This window comes from Bactrocera tryoni, chromosome 3, assembly GCF_016617805.1.
Source record: "Bactrocera tryoni isolate S06 chromosome 3, CSIRO_BtryS06_freeze2, whole genome shotgun sequence".
Taxonomy (NCBI): Eukaryota; Metazoa; Arthropoda; class Insecta; order Diptera; family Tephritidae; genus Bactrocera; species Bactrocera tryoni.
The window spans coordinates 53804349-53826652 of record NC_052501.1 but is presented as its reverse complement, the minus strand read 5'-3'; the positions used below and the strand labels follow the sequence as shown (position 1 = coordinate 53826652).

The following is a 22304-nucleotide window of genomic DNA, read 5'->3' as shown; positions in this document are numbered from 1 at the left end:
TTTTATGGGGAACTTGATATTCGGCATTTGCAAGTTTGACCAAGGAAGGCCTTGTCTTATTATTAAGCGAGTCTTTTTTAGACACTAACTCCTGATAAATTCTACAACCTTTGCAATTGGCGGTATGATTTTGAAGGCAATGAAAGCATTTCGGTGGACTTTCTCTATCTTTTGAACAAAGAGACGAGGGATGGTCTAGTGCACACTTTACACATCTATAAGGCTTTTTGCAATATTGCTTGGTATGGCCGAACTCTTGACAGCGGTGGCATTGTACCAAATTGTTAAATTTTCTAGGTGGCACAATCTTCACTACGGCATTGCATAAGCGATTTACGTCAAATACTTTTTTTATTGTTCACTGAAGGTTCAAGATCAACAAAGAATATTGACATCGGCAATTTTGAAATTTTGCTTTTTGCATTCACAATATTTCGTACAGTATGCCCGTTTTTTGCTAAGTCATGCTTGATATCATCGATAGGAGTTGAAAAGTGAATATTTTTTATAACTATTCGATATGGCTTATCTTCTTTCAATTGATATGTATGAAAAGTAATATTATTGGTATCTAAATAGCTAACAAGTTTTCTGTAGCAATCACTGTTTGAGGTCATTACTCTCGCTTGTCCGTCCCTGCCTGACTTGTAGGTGAAATTTTCTTTACCAATAACAATTGAAAAGCTTTTCAACATTTTATTTATATCACTCACTTGAGGTACAAAAATTGGTGGTGGCTTGTGAGAAACTACAGCAGTTAACATTGAGTCCTCTTTTTCCTTAGAGTTGTGTTTATTACTTTGCACGTCCAAATCTAGCACAGAAAACCGGTTTGAGTTGTTTGACCCTTCACTCATCCTTTGTTGTTTTTTAGTTACTTTTGGAGAGTCAATGCTCATACGCTTTCTTGCTTTAGGTAGGTATGTGGTTTGCCAGCCTTCGCTGTCCACACACGTCCCGTCGCTGTCAGTGTCATCGATCATTAAATCAATGTGTTCTTATTGTTTTTTTTTTTTCTTCTATTTTAGTTCACACGCGTTCGGATTATTAATATTCGCTTGTTTTAGTTAATAAATCCAGAGCTTAGTACGTACGACTGCACTCACTAAGCACACATTAAGAACTGACTTCAAAGTTGAAAGTGGATACATTTGTACCCGGGTGTGTGTTCTAGGATTATTGCTAGCAAGTAGTAAAAAAATAAAATAGCAATAATAAAATTGCGCGCTTACAAAAACAATGTACTTACATATAAGATGCACAACAGAAGAAAATTTTATTCTTCTGTAATTCTGTAATAATTCTTATTGATTTTTGTGCTCAAGTCACATCTTGTGCGGCGGCGAAAATTTACTTCATGTTGCCCGCAATTTGTTAGGTAACAACCGAAGTAAGCCATCAAATACCGTCTAGTTTGCTATAACTATAGCAGCGCCCTAGCGCTGCAATCACGTTTCGTAGCTCGTAACTTTTACTTTCGTTTCGCCCACGCGCGACTATTTGCGGAAGCGAACTGCATTCTTATTTTTGTGTTTTTAAAGAATACACAGGCAGTACCCGTTTTCTTCTTCCTCTGCCACACGTGACGCTTTCTTGTTGTAGAGAGTACATTTTTTGACCGTCGCAAAAAACGGAGTTCTCCGTTACCTCCCTACCACGTCAACAAGTTATACGTTTAGGAGTTACTACTATTAACACAACGACGATCATTTCCAGTACCTTGTGTCACTACTTATTCAAGTATACGTAAAAGATCCTTCGGTTAGATTTATGAACATTGTCTACGACGTACGTCGCGCAGGAATGTTCATCTAATATTACCTGCAAATCCATATTCGATTTTAAAACATTAAATAAGAATGGGTTGAATGGATTATGCCATTTCTCCGCTGATGTTCTTTTCAAGAAAATCCGTGGCCGGTTAATTCCCGCAGAAAGTATTTTATAGTTTTGTTCATCCAAAGTTATATTGTTGCTTTGATAGATCATCAATGTCGTTGTAATCTGACGAAATTTGGGTCTTCTTTCTTCATAGGGACGAGTATTTGTGTGGATTGGTGCTTCAAATCGACATTTTTGTGGCTGGTTACCTCTAACTTTTTTTTAACACGTAAATGTGTGTTTATTTGTCTGCAATTGATATTTGATATCGCACTTTCTCTGTCTTCCTCCAATGGGAGCTTCGGTGCGTTCTCCAGCCACAGTAGAATATGGGCGTGAGGACTACCACGATGTTGAAATTCGATCCACGTGAAATGGTCTTTCACCCTATTTTGTGCAAATGGGGATGCTTTTTTGCTTTGTAGGAGACTCAGTAACGTGTGCACTAATTTGTCGAAATAGTTGGCACAGGTTACAGCGTCCTCGTTGATTAATGTACTCTTATGCAACCAATTCAATTGAGTGGTTTCATCTTCAGAAATGACTCTTCCATCTTTCATTTTTTGTAGCAATTGTAACAGCGGGATCCACCCAATTTCATTTGCACTCATCGTGAGAAACAACGTAGGCCTTCCGCTGTTGTCTCGTCACTCTTGTGTCATTCCCTATAAACTTGAAGGCAACAGTCAAGGATGAAGCAACACGAAGTCTCATATTTTTTTGCAGCCCCACGTCGATCCACTCATCTTATTTCACTCGTTGCTATTTGGAAAAGTGTAACTGAAATTCCGTCTCGAAATGTTCTTATTTGTCCAAGATATATACTAGAAAAAGACAATTCCTCGCCATAATCATCGAAGAGCAGACTTTTTGGAATTTGATTTTCTCCTGGCGCATGTCGCAAATATTTATCTTCATCCCAAAATAGCGTTTGTTGCTGGGCAGTGAGGCTATCTTCGTTTGTGATTTGTTCACTGATTTCGTCGTTTGGCATTTTCCCCATCACATATCGGTCCATTCAAGAACTGCTGATCAATTTCTATGTCTTGATACAGTGGTGTACCTTTGAGAAAGTTTAACCATGCTCGAATTGTCCTTTTAATAACCAAGCTTTGAACATAGCTAGATTTGTGAATCTTCCGTTTATTTATGTGCACGTTGATACTGGGATCATCTCCAATATTGCATGGTAGTTTTTTTACCATCGTATCCACGTCAACCGGCACATTTATTACTTGTCCATGTACTCCAAATTACCCATGCACGTGTCTCAAACTTTTTATTTCCATGAAAGGAATTCTGGGGGAAATTAACCGTTCCGTTATAATATCCAACGGTGGCAAATCATACGGCATTGGTCGATATTTGAAGCCATTGTTAACTGCGTAAGTATTTTTTTTGCCGCAGTGATTGCAGACACGCTAGACGGTGTTTAATATTTTCGCTTGGAACATCCTGTAAAATTCTGTCAAGTACTTCCTGATCAACATTCTCAGGAAGTGCGGTTAAATCTTGCTTGAACCACAGGCGATCACATATCGAGCAAGCAAATCCAAAACTATTATTCATAAATTTTGCCATTACAAACTCATGTGCTTTTTTATATTGTTGAAAGTGAACATAAGAAATTTGTGGATTATTTCTCACGTTTTCGGTGCCGCTATTATTGGTGATTTTCTCTGTAACCTCGGTTGTACTCTCGCTTCTTTTCCGTAATGGTGCGGCCCTTGCTAATTCTCGCTGAGCTTTTTTCCGTGCTCTATACTCTCGCTGATATTCTGCTGTTGATTTCCTTCTTGGTATGTCCCTAAAATGTATACCACTACTTGTAGAGGGTGCTGCAAACGTTGATGGATCAACACACGTAGAAGGTCCAGCAATCGTTAATGGACGCAGAGATTGATGGAACAGCAGACGTTGAATCTATTTTACGAGCTCGGTACTCTCTCTAATATTCCGCAGCTGTTTTCCTCTTCCTCGATTGAATGACAGCTATCATTTCCAATTCCCCCTTTTCCCGCTCTGCTTTCCTCTTAAAACACGAGCTGCACTGTCTTTTTCCGCTGTGAAATCAATTTAAAATCAAACCATTAAAACTTTTGCAAATTCAATTGATATTAGTTTCAAGTGTTATGCGTATTATCACTGTCACTCATTTTATTGTTTGTTTAAATCACTATTCACTGTGTACTAATCCTACAAATAGTACGTCAATAATATATAGAACACGAATTAATTAGTAAATATATAGAACACGAATAAATTAGTAATTAAACACTGACTACGGAAATGATCCTGTGAAGTATAGTCTTAACTTTTCAACGGCCAACGCAGAGTATTTCAACCAAAAGTTAAACAAAATAGTTGAGTGTTTGCAGAAATGAAACAGAAACGAAAGAAAAACAAATAATGCACAAGCATACAAACATACATATGCGAACACATGTGAATATGTCACCAACCAAAAATTGAAACATTGTTCTACAAAAAAAACAACAATTGCTCAAATAGCATAAGCATGGCAAGTAATTTAAGATCTCTGCTTTACTCTCATTCTCTCTCTCTCGCGTTAATTGTTCAACGCTATTCCCTCTCCACTGAAGCGTCAAACAATTATCGCAACCTTTTCCTAAGTCGTATAAGAAGTTTAACTTTTGTATTAAGTAAATAAAATTGAAAATTTTCAGCTCTATTTTCGCTTTTGCTCTCTCTGCGTTGCATGTAATATAATAAAAACTGTCGTCCTAAAAGTAGGCCACAATATAAACGAATACTTGAGTTATGACAAAAGTTTTTACTACTTTGCTGCTTAACCCTAGAACACACACCCGGGTACAAATGTATCCACTTTCAACTTTAAAGTGTTGTAACTTTTGAACCGCTATACCTATATAACGCTAACTTCTGATCTAGGAAGATTATTTAGTTTTGAGTTCAAATTCAAAATTTGACCCAGATCGGACCATTGGTTCAGGAGCTACAGCCTTCCAAACACATTATATACGTAAACACACACCCGGGATACGTTTGTACCCCAATAGTAAAAATCCTCATAATAATTAAAAAAAAAAACATTTTTTATATTATTTTTTTACATAAATAGCAAGATCCGGACACAGGTTTTGGCGTGCGCGCTGCGGCAGATGTTGATGCTGCTGTTGACACTATTGATTCCACCGGTCGGTTGAAATATGCTTCAATAGCAATTTTAGTCGAAAATTTCGCGTCACTTGACAATTTATGGCTCTGGCTTCAATAATGGGCATACACAATGCTTCAGCCAAGCTGCGCAGGATCTGCTTACGCTTGTTGTTTGTTCTCCAAGGCAACATAGGGTTATTCAAATCGTTGACAATGTAGGCTGCAAGAGCTGTAATGTCCAACATGATGAAGAACATCGCTACTGGCCATCGTTTTGTTTGTCTTTGTGTTGGATATTCCGCAAACATTTGGTCAATTCGATAAACACCACCTTTGGTACGATTATAATATTCAATTATTTCAGGTTTCCCACTGTCAGCTATTTCAGCATCATTATGCATGGTCGAAAGCAAAATTACTGCTTAATTTTTTTTGGGAACATAAGTGCACATTGTCACATTATTTTTGAAGCCAAATGTCGTTGAACCAATTGTCCTGTTTTTGTTCTGCTTCATTTCTTGAGGAATATATGATTTCGTGAGTTTTCAGGTGAGAAGCAGTTTTGCAACTGGCAAGGTCGTAAACAAATTGTCCATTGTAATGTTTCGGCCACTTCCTTGGTAGTTGGCAGACAAATCCTTCACCACTTGTTCGCCTTGGTTCGTTTCCCTACCAGTTTCTGCTTGGCAAGTATATATTTGTCCATGCAGTATATATGCATTTGTGGCATCGCAAATCCACCAAACCTTGACGCCATATTTAGCAGGTTTTGACGGTATGTACTGCGTAAACCGTGTGCGTCCACGGTAAGGAAATAATGGTTCATCAATCGTCAAGCATGAGCTGGGCTTGTAATGTGCAGCAAGATTATTATTCATCATCGTCCACAACTCACTGATCGGTGCTGCTTTATCAGTTAGTAAGCGTGTTGCACGAGTGTTTTTATCGTCGAATCTTAGGAACCGCAATATCGAACAGAAACGGTTGGCTCCCATTGTGGCGCGATATAAAGGATAGTTTTTGACGCTCCATAAATCTCGAACATGTTCTCCATTGCTATGGTGCGCACCACTCATAATAAGTATGCCAAAAAATGCACACAGCTCTGTTATTGACACTGGCGTCCATGACTTAGGAGTTGTGTTTGGATGCGCATTGTTGTAAGCATTATAAGTTTCTTTTGCTAACTTATTTGTGTGGCGCATAATTATATCAGCCGTTTCAACGTTCATGAAACATTTGAATGTTGCTCTATTGACAACATTTAGCTGGTCAAGAACGTTCTCTTATAATATTTTGTCTGCTTACCTGACGACTTACATTTGGTTCTTTCATCCACTCAGTACCATCACGTGCAACAAATTTTTCGGCACTAGCAGGTAATTCATTATTTTCTTCTACTTCTTCTTCTTCATCGTCTTCTTCATCATCCTCATAGTCCGCATAATCAGGTAATACTTCTGCCGCACTTTACGAAACTTCAGCATCGTCATCAGCAATTTCAATGTCATTGATTTGAATTTCTTCTTCATCTTCTGAGTCAAAGTCATAGGGAGCGTCATCGTTACAAATTTCATCAAATAAAGATTGTATATATGATTCTCGCTGTTCCTCAGTTAGCCTGCATAGTAAAAAAAAATTAGTATATGTTTACATTTTTGCTTATTTTACATTTTTTACCTTCTATATGCTGCACTTAATAAATATTCGTTTCTTCTTGAAGACATTTCGTATCCAGTTATTTATAGTTTCAGTTATATTTATTTTCACTTATATTTTCACTTCTTACACTTTTGAGCACCAAAACAATAATGAAAATATCAACAGGCAGCATTTATAACAACACCTCGTGTGAAAACAACCCTTGCAGCTGCATATAAAATACAAAAACCAGTTATACCAGTGTATTTGCTACCTACGTACCCATACCTTGCGCGACCTTTTTGCACATATCTTTTGAACCAGGTAGAATATTTCAATGAAATAAAAACCAAAATGTGTATTCGTTGTTACTCTACAAGTATATTATTATAAATTATATTATTTTGTTTTGCATTTATCAGGACAACAACAAAAACAAAAATCCACTGTTGCATGTCCTGACTTTATTTGCCCATATCGCTGGAACCAGTAGGAATATTCGAATGATACAAAAGACAAAATACTTGTTATATGTGACCTGGTCTACGAAAAGGGGGCTTAGGTGTCAAAAAAAAGGAGAACAATTAATGAGATAACGAGAAACTGACTGGTTGAATAAGCATTAAAAAAACCGCAAAATAAGGTCCCGGGTACAAACGTATCCCGGGTGTGTGTTTACGTGGTATTTTCTGGGTGTGTGTTCTAGGGTTAATGCAAAGAGCCTGTAGAACAAATTTCTGGTGAGTAAGTCCAAGGATAAATTTCAGATTATGCATAACTCTTTCAAAAAGAATAGTTGTTAGACAATCTGAGTAATACCTGCAGATCACAAAGAAAGGGTTACACTTTATAGAGTAAATAATTTTTCGATAACGCCTTTAAATAATTTGTTCAGTTGTATTTGAAGCATCTATTAACTCTTTCTGTGATCTGGTACCTTTGTCGCTTTGCTTCCATAATCATATTGATATATATTTCTGATTTACCGGTTTTAAAATCTGGTAACAGAAAACAACTTCGTTGACATTTATACTGGGTTCTTCTACTTAAATTGTCTCAATTCAAGTCAGCGAAAACGTTGGCAAAAATCTATGAGTTGAGCTTCGAATTGGTTCCCTAGTAGCTATTTTCTGTTCTCTGATCTCAAAGGAATGTTCGCTAGGAAGAAATTTTCATCGAATGTAATAGTGATCGCAGAAGCTGAGGCCTAATTAAAAAAAGAACAAATCGCGCCATAAAAATGGATCCGAAAAGTTGGAGTGTTTCACCCTTGAAAGGAGCTATGTTATTACTACCTATTTTGTAGAGGTATTTTATTATGCTAAGCCGCGGATTTTTTAATTGTTATAACTCCAAGATGTTAGTCTTTCGTTGTACCAAAGATTATATGCGCCCCAACGAAGTTCAAGTCGATGAGCAATTGCTCATTAGTTCTAGTCCTTCTAAGATGCTTAATGCTCTTGAATGCTACCCGTGCGATTAATTCGCCTTTTGGTTGAAGAATAGCTAAATCTAGCGATATTGGCAAGATATTTTGACTTACACAAATTTTGTACTGATTCATTTAGACGATAATGAACATGTGTACATACAACATTTTTTGAAGTTGTAGAGTAAAGGAGCTAAAACAGCCGTTAGCAATTTCATGCTGCAGAAAACTTATTTTTGTGGAAGATTTTTTTTTGAATAGTTTGTTTTTAAGAGACCTTTCGAGAAGAGTCTGCTACTCAGTAATTCTATATTCACAACGTAATTTAAAAATAAAATAGATTTTAATAGGTTTTTTTACTTGATGCACCATCTTATGTAAAATTAATTTCTCTTTAATGGAAAATTAGTAGGTCTTTGATATACTAAGCTACTAATTTCCTAGCCATTTAATCTCTTTACTAATTTTTACTCTCTTATCTTTATAATTACCAAATTTCTGCCAACAGGTCAAATATTAGGTAATAAAATTATTTTAAGAAACATCAAATATCCCTACCTACAATTCTACACACCGCAAAACACAGTTATATTTTGCGCTCTTGCAACGTTCAATTTCCACTTCATCTCATTTGCTGACATCTAATTTACACCTTTAATTAACCACAAATATATGTTCGCAACGACGCGAGTTCGACCCTGCTGGTCTTAATGAGCTTTTTTCATATGCTGCTTTTTTTATTCGTCTCATCTTTTGCGCGGCGTTGTCTTATAAATTATTCATTTGGCCACTTTAGTGCTAATTTTAAACGATTTTCGGTCTTGCATGTGAACGCAGCGAAGCAATTTCTCAAGTTACTTTGCTTAATAACTTTTCGGCTTTTTAAAATAAAGGAACTAATAAATGAAAATTGACCAGAGGTATGCATAAATTATTGCAGTAAGTAGACGACGAAAATAACAGTGGTTAGGGTACCCAAATACTTAAAATGTCGGTAGGACATGCGAAGTGAAATAGCGAAGAGAGAGCGCTTAAAATTAATAGAGCTTGTCTTCTTATATTTATATTTAACATATTCTTGATATTATTAATATGGCCATCTGTCCTCATTCTTATTATTGGGAAAGTTATCAGTAGTACTATGTAAAAATATAGAGTGATTCCAAGGGTTCAAGTGCTTTCAAACTGGAAGAAAATTTACATAGCATGAAAGTTTACAAAATTACAGAGCAACTAAGAAGCAAAAATAATATTATATTATTATTTTAACTTGTATTTTTTGGATTCACTAATCCATTAATCTTAGGGAAGAAATTCTTAACTATCATCGAAACTTTCATGTATCTTTATATTTTCTACCCAAATCCGTTCTAAAAATCCCTATTCCACTGCAATATCATCAGCCATATTGTGTTTCCTTACTTCTCATTACTCGCTCTCATATTATTTGATTTTTTGACATTTTCTTCCACCCATCTTTTTAATATCATTTTATTCGTGTTTGATTGCTTTGGGGAATCACATGTCAAGGCTTTTTGTTGAAGCTGGCGCCCTATTGCTAACACTGGTGGTTGATCATCTCCATTAGTTTCACCAGCAAGCTGACGGCGTGCAAATTCTATTTCACTCAAACAGCAAAAGAAAGTGAAATCGAACATGTGAGTATGCATTTTTACGCAAGTGTGTGTGTGTATTTGAGTGAAAGTGAGTAGCTTGTTACGCGGGCGATGGCTGCCTTTCTATCCCGTGTGTGGTGTGTCAGTCACTTTTGAATAACGTAAAATATTTATTTTTGTACACATAGTATATGTACGTGTGTGTGTTTTATAACATACATATATGTATTTGTGTAAGTATGTGTCGCTTCTGATCAATATGCAGCGGTGTCATTTACTTGACATGACATGGTCGAAACCAATACTTTTGATTTATTTTCCATATTTTAGCCTTTAATTCCAAGGTTGCATTTGCGAAGTGTTCGGTGCGTTCAAATGGAGAAGTATATTTATTTTATTGTTGCTTTCATCAAAGTGATAAGTAATGAAATTGTGGTATTTAAGTGGATGAAAGTTTTGCTGTTGTATTAAAACGGATTTTTCTTTAATTAAAATGCTTTGGAAATTGAATAAGTTATGAATCAGAAGTGTGCTCGCGATTCCTTTAAGCTCAGTAGGAAACCCTTCAAATATAAACTGTAGCACATTTTTTTCAACTCATCAAAAATTTGAAATGTGGTTTGTGTTTTGCAAATTTCATTTCATCAATTCTTTCAAAACAATTATTACTTTAAATGTAGAGTCTAGCAAATTAAATATTACTTGCTTTTCCTCCTTTAACAGATTGTTATTTAGCTATGTGGTAGTCTCTTATCAGTTCATCAGCACAACTGTAAAAATTGGAGTTCTTCTGTTTCTGGAGCTGACTGGCTATCTTATTAAACTCTGACTATCTCTTTTGAGATTTAATAATTCTACGTTTGCATATATAAACGAAACCCCTCCTTAATTTAATTTCGTTTTTAATAGTATTAAAGATGGTTTCTTTATAATTGAAAGCAAATAAATTTTTTACTATAAAAATTTTCAGTTCTAGAGACCTCAGAGCAGAAAAAATTTCTCTTCAAATTCTTACTACCCAGCGCACATCTTAAATGTAAATTATTAAGTTCTGTTTGAGACAACGCATTTGACTTATAGAGCTTCCAAAACCAAGTAGATCTTTTCTCGAAGAACTGCTTTTACTTTAATTTACGAAAGCACCTGCCTCGGACTTCAATAATTGTAAATCCACCAGTTTTGGCTTATCTTATTCGCATTAAATTTCTTAAAAGTCAATCTGGTTCTTTTCGTAAGTATGGGACTATAAACCAATGCTCTTTCCAGTTAATTCAGAAATCATCAAAGCAAAAATATTCACTTAACGTGGAGACTTCGAGGGTGTCAGCTTTTTTACTGAGGTAGAGTTTTATCATATTCGCTAACCAGCTGTCCTAATTGTAAGAAAGACCAATAATTGTGCTTGCTCATAGATTATGCAAAAGAATACCGCTGTGAAGACCGTGTAAAGTACATAAATAATTAATTGAAACAATTTAGTCACTTTCGCCTCTCTGTATATACTCGTACTAGTCTTCAATTTGAATTCTTGTACTCGTCCATTTTCCCTAAGATACTGTTCATTTGTCGGAACCGCCGATATCGTAGCATTATCAATTTTTCTTTACTTAATGACAAAACATGTGTACGTTTCTCCCAACCAACCAGCATCCTATCTCCCTTAAACACTTTCTGCTGACATTCACCCAGATCGAGTGCCCTTCGCCACTGACGGACAGTCAATAGGTACACAGTTAAATAGTGTTAGTTGTTGCAATAGTATAATTAGTGGTAGTAGAGAGTATGAGCAGCGTTAATATATGTCAGTCAATGTCAGACATGACGTATGAGCAACTTTTTAAACATACCGGCAGCTAAATGCGCTTTCATTACACAGTAGCGTGCAAAAGTTTGCAAACTCAAACGTTCTAGCACCTTGATAACGGGATAAATGTATGTTTGTATGTTGTATATATATGTACATTAGAGTGATTCAAAAAAAAAAAAAGGTGCGTGGAGTCCCTACGCGCGGATGAAGTTATACTTCTTATTGATATTCCAAGAAATGCATATCATTTTGTATGAAAGAAAACTAGAAAACTTAAAGCCACATTTTATAAATTTATTATAACTTATTATCTCCCCGAGCATGCCTTTGTCAACAAGTCGTCTTTTCGCGACGATGGCAAAAGCTAAAAATCATAAATTGCACAACTTTCTGGTGCTTCTCGCAAAAATCTGCGTCGATATGTATTCAAGATCATACGTATACATACATACATATTTACACATGTTTGCAGGCGAAGCTGCTACAGCGGCAAGGGGTGACAATCGGCTGCCATTACTTTACTTATGCCATAGAAATTCTATTGCTACGAATATGGAAATGACAACGAAATAATGCAAATATGCATATTTCTAAAGGTCATTAATTTCTTTGAAGAAATGAAAGGAATGAATGATCCTGAGAAGTATAGTCTTAACTTTTCAACGGCCAACGCAGAGCATTTCAACCAAAAGGAATTTATTCATTAAAATCACCACTCAGAAGTCGTTTTATCCGTTGTAAGCGAACGATTTTCGAAGAAACAACATTTCTAATATGCCACAAGACAAAATTAGAAAAGAACTTCTTAAACCTCACGCTGTCAGATAAAACGATATACCTCGTCATCGCGGGTCGATTTCCAAAAAATGTAAATGAAGACTAACTACAGAAATAATCTTGTAAAGTATAGCCTTAATTTTTCAACGGCCAACGCAGGGTATTTCAACAAAAGCTCACATAAAATAGTTGAGGATTCGCAGAAATGAAAGACAAAGAAAAGAAAAAGGGGTATAACTTCAATAATGCACAAGCATACAAACATACATATGCGCTCACATGTGAATAGTCACCTCGTCATCGCGGGTCGATTTGCAATTAAAGTAAATGAAGACTGACCAGAGAACTTAAAAGTATAGAGAAGGTGCAGATTCGACTGCGAACATTTGATAGATTCAAATTAGGGAATTCACCGAATTTGTTAACATTGTAGGTCGGAATTCGCCTCGCAATTTTAACATTTTTTGCAATTCTCTCACATATTCTAACCGAGAATATGAAGAGACAAAAATATATGTATTTATAAAATGATTTCTTTGATATTCCATAGGATGGAAATATGTATGTAGAACACTTTTATTTTTGATTTGTTATTTTTCAAATTATTTAATGCTAATTTGATCTTATTTTATAACAACTCATTTTAAATATATAAAAGATTTACCTAAACATTATGATGATATTTTCATGATTCATAAGCAATGTACGAATGTAAGCAATTTCGTTTTGCCGTCGGCATTTCAATTTCTCATGCTTCAATTTTTGCTTTCAACCAAGATGTATGTATGTACATATGTACATATGTACACATATGCCTTTGCGTTTTGCTGTCGGCATTTCCATATTGACATGCAAAAGTAATTATGTATGTATTTCATTGCTTCGTTTTGGCCCAATTTTGTATATTAAGACAAGTGTCAATAATTGCGCCAAAATCAAATATATTATAAAAACATATGTAAACATGTTTTAAACTTTACATAAAATTGAAGTGTCAATAATTGCGCCAACTTTCATAAAGTTGGAAATTTTGCGCGAATAAGACGTGTGCGGTTTAAGTCGTGAATTTTACTTATATTAATTAATGTGAAAGTGCCGAAAAATGCGAAACGAAATTTCAATAAATTTAAATAAATTTAAGTAAATTTACTTGTATTTTTATTTATATTTAATTGTCAATAAATTTTTAAAAAATTTTTTGCACTAGTTGTCCATTTTTTTTTCTCACACATTTCCGCCGATTTTTGTATAGAAATTTGACCGGCGTAGAAACAAAATGCGAAACAATCATACAGACATATATTATGTCGTTTGCACATTTGTCTGTATGTTTGCGAAAGCAAATGTTCTACAAAAGCATATTTCTATACTTAAACAAAATTATTAGAACCATCGTATGTTTCTTATGTACATGCATAACCAAACCATACTTAAGTCAGCGCAACCTAAGTGTCAATGGTGGTGTTGGTGGTAAGCGCTTGGAAAGTCAAGATGCTACCACAGGTTCAAATCTCGACAGAATAATTTTTTAATTTTTTGCTTTTAACATCGTATACTATACAAATAATTATTTTTCCTACTAATAGAAATTAAATTTATCACAGCAATATTATGTATATGTATATTGCTGTGATAAATTTAATTTCTATTAGCAAGAAAAATATTTATTTGTATAGTATACGATGTTAAAAGGCATACATCTTCTATCCTATCTTGTGTATCTGCACATGCTCATATGAGTGTATGTATACGCATGTGCGCGTTCAGAAATTGAAATCATATTTTCATCACTTATCAATATACTTATTACATGTGCGCGCATTGACTTGCATGTTCACACATTCATATATACTTATATGTACATATATTTGCATACATTGCCAAACAAATAATGCACAAGCATGCAAACATACATATGCGTACACATACGAATATGTCACCAACAAAAAATTGATCTTCACAAGACAGCCAAATTGGCGAAGAACAAGTGTAGTACAACAAAACGAGTACAACAGAAGGATGGAGTCATGTGTAGAAGTTCACGCAAGTGAGGAAAGTTCTCTGATCGCCATTCGCTTGGGAGTGGCCAGAAACGATTCTTTTACATATGGCTCAAGCAGCTCACTACTTCCGGTCTTTGACCAAGTATCCTCTGGGTAGCCTAAGAACATCCGTTCGAAGGCGAGCTAATGTGAGAAGGCGAAACATCCCCTCCGCAGGGTTGTGCGCTGAGTTTGGGACCCGCCACGTAAAAAATCTTACCAATGAAAATCAACAATCAGCCTCGGATGAGAGACCCCCCTTTTGATGACGACCATGGCAAACGAAGTAAGGACTACGATTTGAGGCATGCACCTGGAATGTCCGGACCCTTAATTGGGAAGGTGCCGCTGCCCAGCTGGTTGATGTCTTCGCAAAAATAAAGGCTGACATCACCGCCATCCAAGAAATGCGATGGACGGGACAAGGACGGAGACGTGTAGGTCCTTGTGCCATTTACTACAGTGGCCATATAAAGGAGCGCAAGTTTGATTCGTGGCGGGAGAGAGACTCCGTCGCCGAGTACTATCATTCACCCCGGTGAATGAGCGCCTAGCCACAATCCGCATCAAAGCGAGGTTCTTCAACATATCGCTGATTTTCGCCCACGCCCCGACGGAAGAGAAGGACGATGTGACCAAAGATGCCTTCTATGAGCGCTTGGAGCGCGCTTATGAGAGCTGCCCCCGCCACGATGTCAAAATCGTGCTTGGCGACTTTAACGCCAGGGTGGACAAAGAAGGTATCTTTGGCACTACGGTCGGTAAATTCAGCCTCCACGACGAAACATCCCCTAATGGGTTGAGGCTGATTGACTTAGCCGGGGCCCGATATATGGTTATTTGTAGTACTAGATTCCAGCAAAAAAAGATTCATCAAGCCACCTAGCTGTCTCCGGATCTAAAATCTACCAACCAGATCGATCATGTTGTGATAGACGGAAGACACGTCTCCAGTGTTTTAGATGTGCGTGCGCTCCGAGGTCCTAACATCGACTCGGACCACTATCCTGTTGCAATTAAGATTCGCACCCGCCTCTGTGCAGCAAAAACGCGCGCCAACAAACACAAGGAAGGTTCGACGTCGAGAAGCTGCAATCACAACAGACAGCCGAACGATTTTCTACTCGGCTTGCACTCCTGCTCTCTGAGAGCACTCGTCAACAACTCGGTATAAGGGAACTGTGGGACGGCATTTCAAACTCCTTACGTACAGCTGCAACCGAATCCATTGGTTTTCGGAAAGTGCAAAAGAACAGCTGGTACGACGAGGAGTGCCGTGTCGCAGCGGAGAGAAAACAGGCTGCCTACCTCGCAACGTTACTATCGACCACAACACGTGCGGGATGGGATAGATACCGAAAGTTGAAAAGGGAAGCGAGACTCATTTGCAGACAGAAAAAGAAAGAGGCCGAAATGCGTGAGTACGAAGAGCTTGATAAGCTGGCCGACAGTGGGTAATGCTCGAAAATTCTACGAAAAAAAAACGGCGGCTTACAGAAGGTTTCAAGACCGTACTCTTGTAGAACCACCAAAGCTGATCTAGTGACCGATGCCCAGAGCATACTTAAATTATGGAGGGAACACTTCTCCAGCCTGCTGAATGGCAGTGAACGCACAACACCAGGAGAAGGAGAACCCGATTCCCCAATCGATGACGATAGAGCAGACGTTCCATTACCCGACCATGAAGAAGTTCGAATAGCAATTGCCCGCCTCAAGAACAACAAAGCGGCAGGGGCCGACGGATTGCCGGCCGAGCTATTCAAACACGGCGGCGAAGAACTAATAGGGAGCATGTATCAGCTTCTTTGTAAAATATGGTCGGACGAAAGCATGCCCAACGATTGGAATTTAAGTGTGCTATGCCCAATCCATAAAAAAGGAGACCCACAATCTGCGCCAACTACCGTGGGATTAACCTCCTCAACATCGCATATAAGGTTCTATCGAGCGTATTGCGTGAAAGATTAAAGCCCACCGTCAACAAAGTGATTGGACCTTATCACTGTGGCTTCAGACCTGGAAAATCAACAACCGACCAGATATTCACCATGCGCCAAATCTCTTCGTCGATTTCAAAGCTGCTTTCGACAGCACGAAAAGGAGCTGCCTTTATGCCGCGATGTCTGAATTTGGTATCCCCGCAAAAGTAATACGGCTGTGTAAACTGACGTTGAGCAACACGAAAAGCTCCGTCGGGATCGGGAAGGACCTCTCCGAGCTGTTCGATACCAAACGAGGTTTCAGACAAGGCGACCCCCTATCGTGCGACTTTTTCAACCTGTTTTGGAGAAAATAGTTCGAGCCGCAGAACTAAATAGAGAAGGTACCATCTTCTATAAGAGTGTACAGCTGTTGGCGTATGCCGATGATATTGATATCATCGGCCTCAACACCCGCGCCGTTAGTTCTGCTTTCTCCAGGCTGAACAAGGAAGCACAGAAAATGGTTCTGGCAGTGAACGAGGGCAAAACGAAATATCTCCTGTCATCACCGCTTACGCGATTATAGCCGAGTTAACAACCGCGCGCCAGTCGTTTCTTCTTTTCGCTACGTGGCGCCATTTGGATATTTCAAGCGAAGCTACGTCCTTCTCCACTTGGTCTTTCCAACGGAGTGGAGGTCTTCCTCTTCCTCTGCTTCCCCCGGCGGGTACTGCGTCTAATACTTTCAGAGCTGGAGTGTTTCGTCCATCCGGCCAACATGACCTAGCCAGCATAGCCGCTGTCTTTTAATTCGCTGAACTATGTCGATGTATCGTCGTATATCTCGGACAGCTCATCGTTCCATCAAATTCGATATTCGCGTGCCCAACGCGCAAAGGACCATAAATCTTTCGCAGAACTTTTCTCTCTAAAACACGCAACGTCGACTAATCCGTTGTTGACATCGTCCAAGCCTCTGCACCATATAGCAGGACGGGAATTATGAGTGACTTATAGAGTTTGGTTTTTGTTTGTCGGGAGAGGACTTTGTTGTTTGTTTTCTCATATAGTTTGATAAAAATGTAACTACTATTAAATTATTAAAAACGAACAGTTTATCGAGATCTGGTAAAACTCTTAAGTCTGATACATTTGTGTATTGAAAGTCGTCTCAATAGTGAACGAAAATTGGGTACCAAATATAGTGTGTAACAGCTGCTACAACCGTCTAATGGATTGAAAAAATAGATAATAGTGGTTCGCGAGTTATGTTAAAGTACGTTTTTGCCAAAATGTTACAAATAAGCGAAAAAACATCAAGATAAGGAAAAAATTTAAAAGGTCATAAAAAAAACTGACACATACGAACGCCAAACCCTTTGAGGGTTTTACTATACTGACCTAGTACCATCACCCTGACTTGGAATTTCTCACCCCCCAGACAATAATCCCAAAAATGTTCCACAGTATAATGAGACTTTCCATGAAATAAAATAGCTTTTCAGGAAATTCACATTCTCCGCGTATAATGTCATCTGCAGTTAAATGGCTGGGGCGTCGACGAGGATTAATATTCTTGATGCACTTTCTTAAATAATATGCTACATCTTCAAATTTTTGGTCATTCCAATTTCATGTTGGAGACAAGAACTGACACTTCTATTTCTGCTTTATGCACTATTTTTTGGCAACGAGGACCAGTAGACACTTCTATACTCGTAACAATACGGTCACCGAATTTTTTTAATAATTTTTTTTGTAAAATTTCGGGTCGGTAATCTGGAAAATCGTCCAAATTTAATTCTCGATCTCCGTACTCCAGCAACAATGCTTGATATCGTGAGAATAACTGCGCAAAGTACACAACCTGGCTATTACTTATGATTTCGATTGTAATAAAATCACATAATGATTCGAATGCCAATTTATGCACGTTTCTGTACGTATGCCAACTATAAATATAGTCTATCGCTAAAGATTCATAAACAAAAAGCATGCGCACTCGCCTTCTTTCGACGAAGGAGCGACATACAGCTGCAATGCTGCGTCCTTTTCTATGGCACTGAATACATTCCTCGGACCTCTCTTTCACACGTATTCAGCCGCACGAATATTTCGTTTTTTAAACCTCGGCAATCGGGATTCAGCACCAATTTTGCGCAGACAACCTTATATCATTATACTCGCAATAAAATTATCTTTATTTTGGTATAAGGTTTATCGCGTAAGTCGATAGGTGCAAATCACTAATTTTAAGTTACCTGTATGTACCTGACAACCCAATAATTGCACCGGGAAAAAAAGAAGGCAACCCAGTGTTTGAATATTCTATAAGCTGTATACTTTCGTTTAGTCTACAGCTTATTGCGTATGAGAGTGGGTGTAATGTTTAAAAAAAATCTTATTTTTAATTAATAATTAATTACACTTAGCATCACAATTTCCAGGCAACCTCCTCGAAATTAATATTTTAATTTAATAAATTTTATATAAAAATTATTTTCATCCCGTAATACGATAAATGCTTTAAGAGTTAAGTACACCCTGCACACCACTTCAATTCATGTCACTTTCAAAATGACAAACGGCACTCCAACCCGAATTGATCCACCTAAGTTTCTACCACCTTTTAGTTCGACTTGGGTTACATGCCAAACCAAATTTGAATAAGTCAAAAAGATACCCTGTAGGGCATGCGCTTCGTGAGGAAATGTTAAATGTTTGTCGGACTGAACTGCCACCTGCAGTCTTGTTGTCAATATATGTAATTGTAATTTGAGGGTAATAATTTTGAGATAAACTAAAGAGAGTTTACGGAAAGAGGGATGCTGTCCGAAACCAAAGGACATGGCCTAAGTAACTATTATTTTATATTGAAAATAACTTAAGAAGCTCAGGGCCTATATTCATCATGAACATCGGTTTTCTAAATTTTTAATTTTGTTAAGCTTCAAATTTTATTTAAAATATATAAACTGTTTCTTCATCACTATAATCATATTCATGATCATTGTCGTCTTCTCTTGAATTTTTATCATCGCCTTCATCATCAACTTCATTATTATTGCCACTCTCTATCACGATCAACTCAAACGCTTCTTCGGTAAATCCTGCACTTTTTTTTTGGTAATTTTCTTGTGGCTGATATAACGGGGTCAGAACTGATTAAAAGTGTGTTAAATATGTCTTCATTTGCTTTTTTTCTGTTGCATTTGCGAGAAAAATGTTCTCTAAAATTCTTAAAATCTACTTTCTTCTTTGCGAGAAAAATGTTCTCTAAAATTCTTAAAATCTTTGTTTCGAGCTTCCTGAGCTTCTTCTGATAATTTTCCGATTGGCAACATAGCGTGCGATATTATCTCTGGTCCGTGGATAAAATATTTGTGAAGTGTTGGAGGCATGTTATACCAAGGATAAAATTCAACGAAATATTTTGCTGTATTTAAAGCGTAGTCACGAAACTTCTGTACCTCAATATCGTGCCCACTAGAAACAACTACGAGTATTGTATGCATCGTTTTAATCAAATTTATGTCAACTTTAGTAATTGCTGCTGACATCTCGGGATTTTGAAAGAAACGCCTAGCTGTATTGCCATCGTTAGAATTCCCAAAGCCAGGTTTCGGTTGGTCAACAATCAGACCAACTTTATCTTTAAATCCTTTTTGAATCCGTGCTTTATTTTCCGAAACTAATAGTTTTTCGCTTTCTGTTCGAGCTTGCTACTTTTTTATAGACAATTTATATAATAAGTGGAGAAGACATTCAAAGAATCTAATCCACCCATGAAGTATTGAAAGCCCAAATTGTAAATTTTCTGTTTTTACAACTTTCTTCACCATTTCATCAATTTTATTAAAATCTTTCGAGCTAGCTCCACATAAATAACATTTTTGTGTAGATGTTGTTTCTGTTAATGCGTTGCATACTTTTCCATCAACTATAGATAAAATTAAATTGTGTTTAACTTCCAAATATTTATCTCCATAAGGTATAACCGAATTAACAAGATTTCGTATTTCTATACCAACTCTTTCGTTTTCAGTTCTAGAAAGAGCTGTGGACTCTTTTACAAATTAAATTTTTAAAGGCCTGCAGAACCTGGTAGAAGCTGGGCGCGGATTTTGCCACATAATTTTGCTTCCACAAATCAACCTGATTGGAACAATACAGGTGATGAAAACTGATGAATCATTTGCACCCGGATTATGGTACGCTTGCTTATACATATGAGCTGTGTCCAGAGCTTCCATCGATTCCCCACTTAGTGTACAAGCATAAATTCGTCATTTCCTCATCGTTCAAGGTTTTAATTACGTTATTTTGGGCTAAAGTTATACGCTCAGTGGTATGGTCTAAAAGGGCTTGCAAGCTTACTTGTGCTGAAATCTCGCAAAACTGCGAGGATTTTTTCTAGGATAACAATCCGTTTTTGCTGATTGGACATATGAATAGCAAGGAAACCTATCTGGAGCAGATTGCCTTATAACATTGTACTGTTTTCGAGATAACTTTGCTTCCACCAAAACAAATAATGCGTCTTCTTTGGACATTTGCTGTGATAGTGATGATTTGGCAATACTTTTATGAAATTTTTTCGCTCTCGATGGTGAACTTGCAACCTCTTTCACTATCTTTGACACTTCCACTTGCCCTGAAGCTCTAAAACTCATTTGTGCAGCATAAGCTAATAAAGGCAAAGGCACACTATCTCTTAAAAATGTACTTTTTTTTGCTTCGTTTTCTCATTTGATACTTCAAACGAAAGTTCTTTGCGGCCACGTTTGATTCCTTGTGAATGGGTGAAACCTATCGAAGAATCCAGCCAACTTTGGTTTATTCTAAGGCAACGCTCTTCATGCCTATTGGCTCTGCTCCAACGAATTTTAAATTGACTAATAAAGGTTTTTTTTCTGTCATCAAACTCTTTTATAAATTCATCAGATGGCACAATACGCTTTTTCAATTGCTCTTTTAAAAATTCAAATTTTTCATTAAATTTATCACAGTCACAGTTTTTCATTATGTCATAAAGACGTTGACGAGGAACCCAAATTACATTAGAACTGGTTCCTATAAGGAAGATAATAATATTTTTATCTTCTTTAAATGTAGTCAAGGTCGGTATCGCTTTTACCATGTTAGTTAAATATACATCACTATTGTTATTTCTCTCGACTGCACATGACATACAAACATTAGTAATAACAAGTAAGGAAGGGCTAAGTTCGGGTGTCACCGAACATTTTATACTCTCGCATGATAAAGTGATAATAATTTACATATTTTTTTTTATTTTGCTGTAAAATTAATTAGATTAGATCAATTTGTGTACCTTGAGCATTGAATTGTATTTTCATTTCCTAATGTAGGTATATATTATACAGAGAAGGCATCAGATGGAATTCATAATAGCGTTATATTGGAAGAAGGCGTGGTTGTGAACCGATTTCAGCCATATTTCGTACATGTCATCAGGGTGTTAAGAAAACATTATATACCGAATTTCATTGAAATCGGTCTAGTAGCTCCTGAGATATGCTTCTTGGTCCATAAGTGGGCGGCGCCACGCCCATTTTCAATTTTTAAAAAAAGCCTGGGTGCAGCTTCCTTCTGCAATTTCTTCCGTAAAATTTAGTGTTTCTGACGTTTTTTGTTAGTCGGTTAACGCACTTTTAGTGATTTTGAACCTAACCTTTGTATGGGAGGTGGGCGTGGTTATTATTCGATTTCTTCCATTTTTGAACTGTATATGGAAATACCTGAAGAAAACGGCTCTGTAGAGTTTGGTTGACATAGCTATAGTAGTTTCCGAGATATGTACAAAAAACTTAGTAGGGGGCGGGGCCACGCCCACTTTTCCAAAAAAATTACTTCCAAATATTTCCCTCCCTAATGCGATCCTTTGTGCCAAATTTCACTTTAATATCTTTATTTATGGCTTAGTTATGACACTTTATAGGTTTTCGGTTTCCGCCATTTTGTGGGCGTGGCAGTTGGCCGATTTTGCCCATCTTCGAACTTAACCTTCTTATGGAGCCAAGG

The 22304-nt window shown here is 37.1% G+C and overlaps 1 pseudogene; it reads right to left on the bottom strand.

Annotated features, from left to right (window-relative positions):
* Window positions 1–12226: 12226 nt before the first annotated feature.
* On the bottom strand, window positions 12227–12429 carry LOC120773186 (annotated as a pseudogene).
* Between the last annotated feature and the right edge of the window lie 9875 nt (window positions 12430–22304).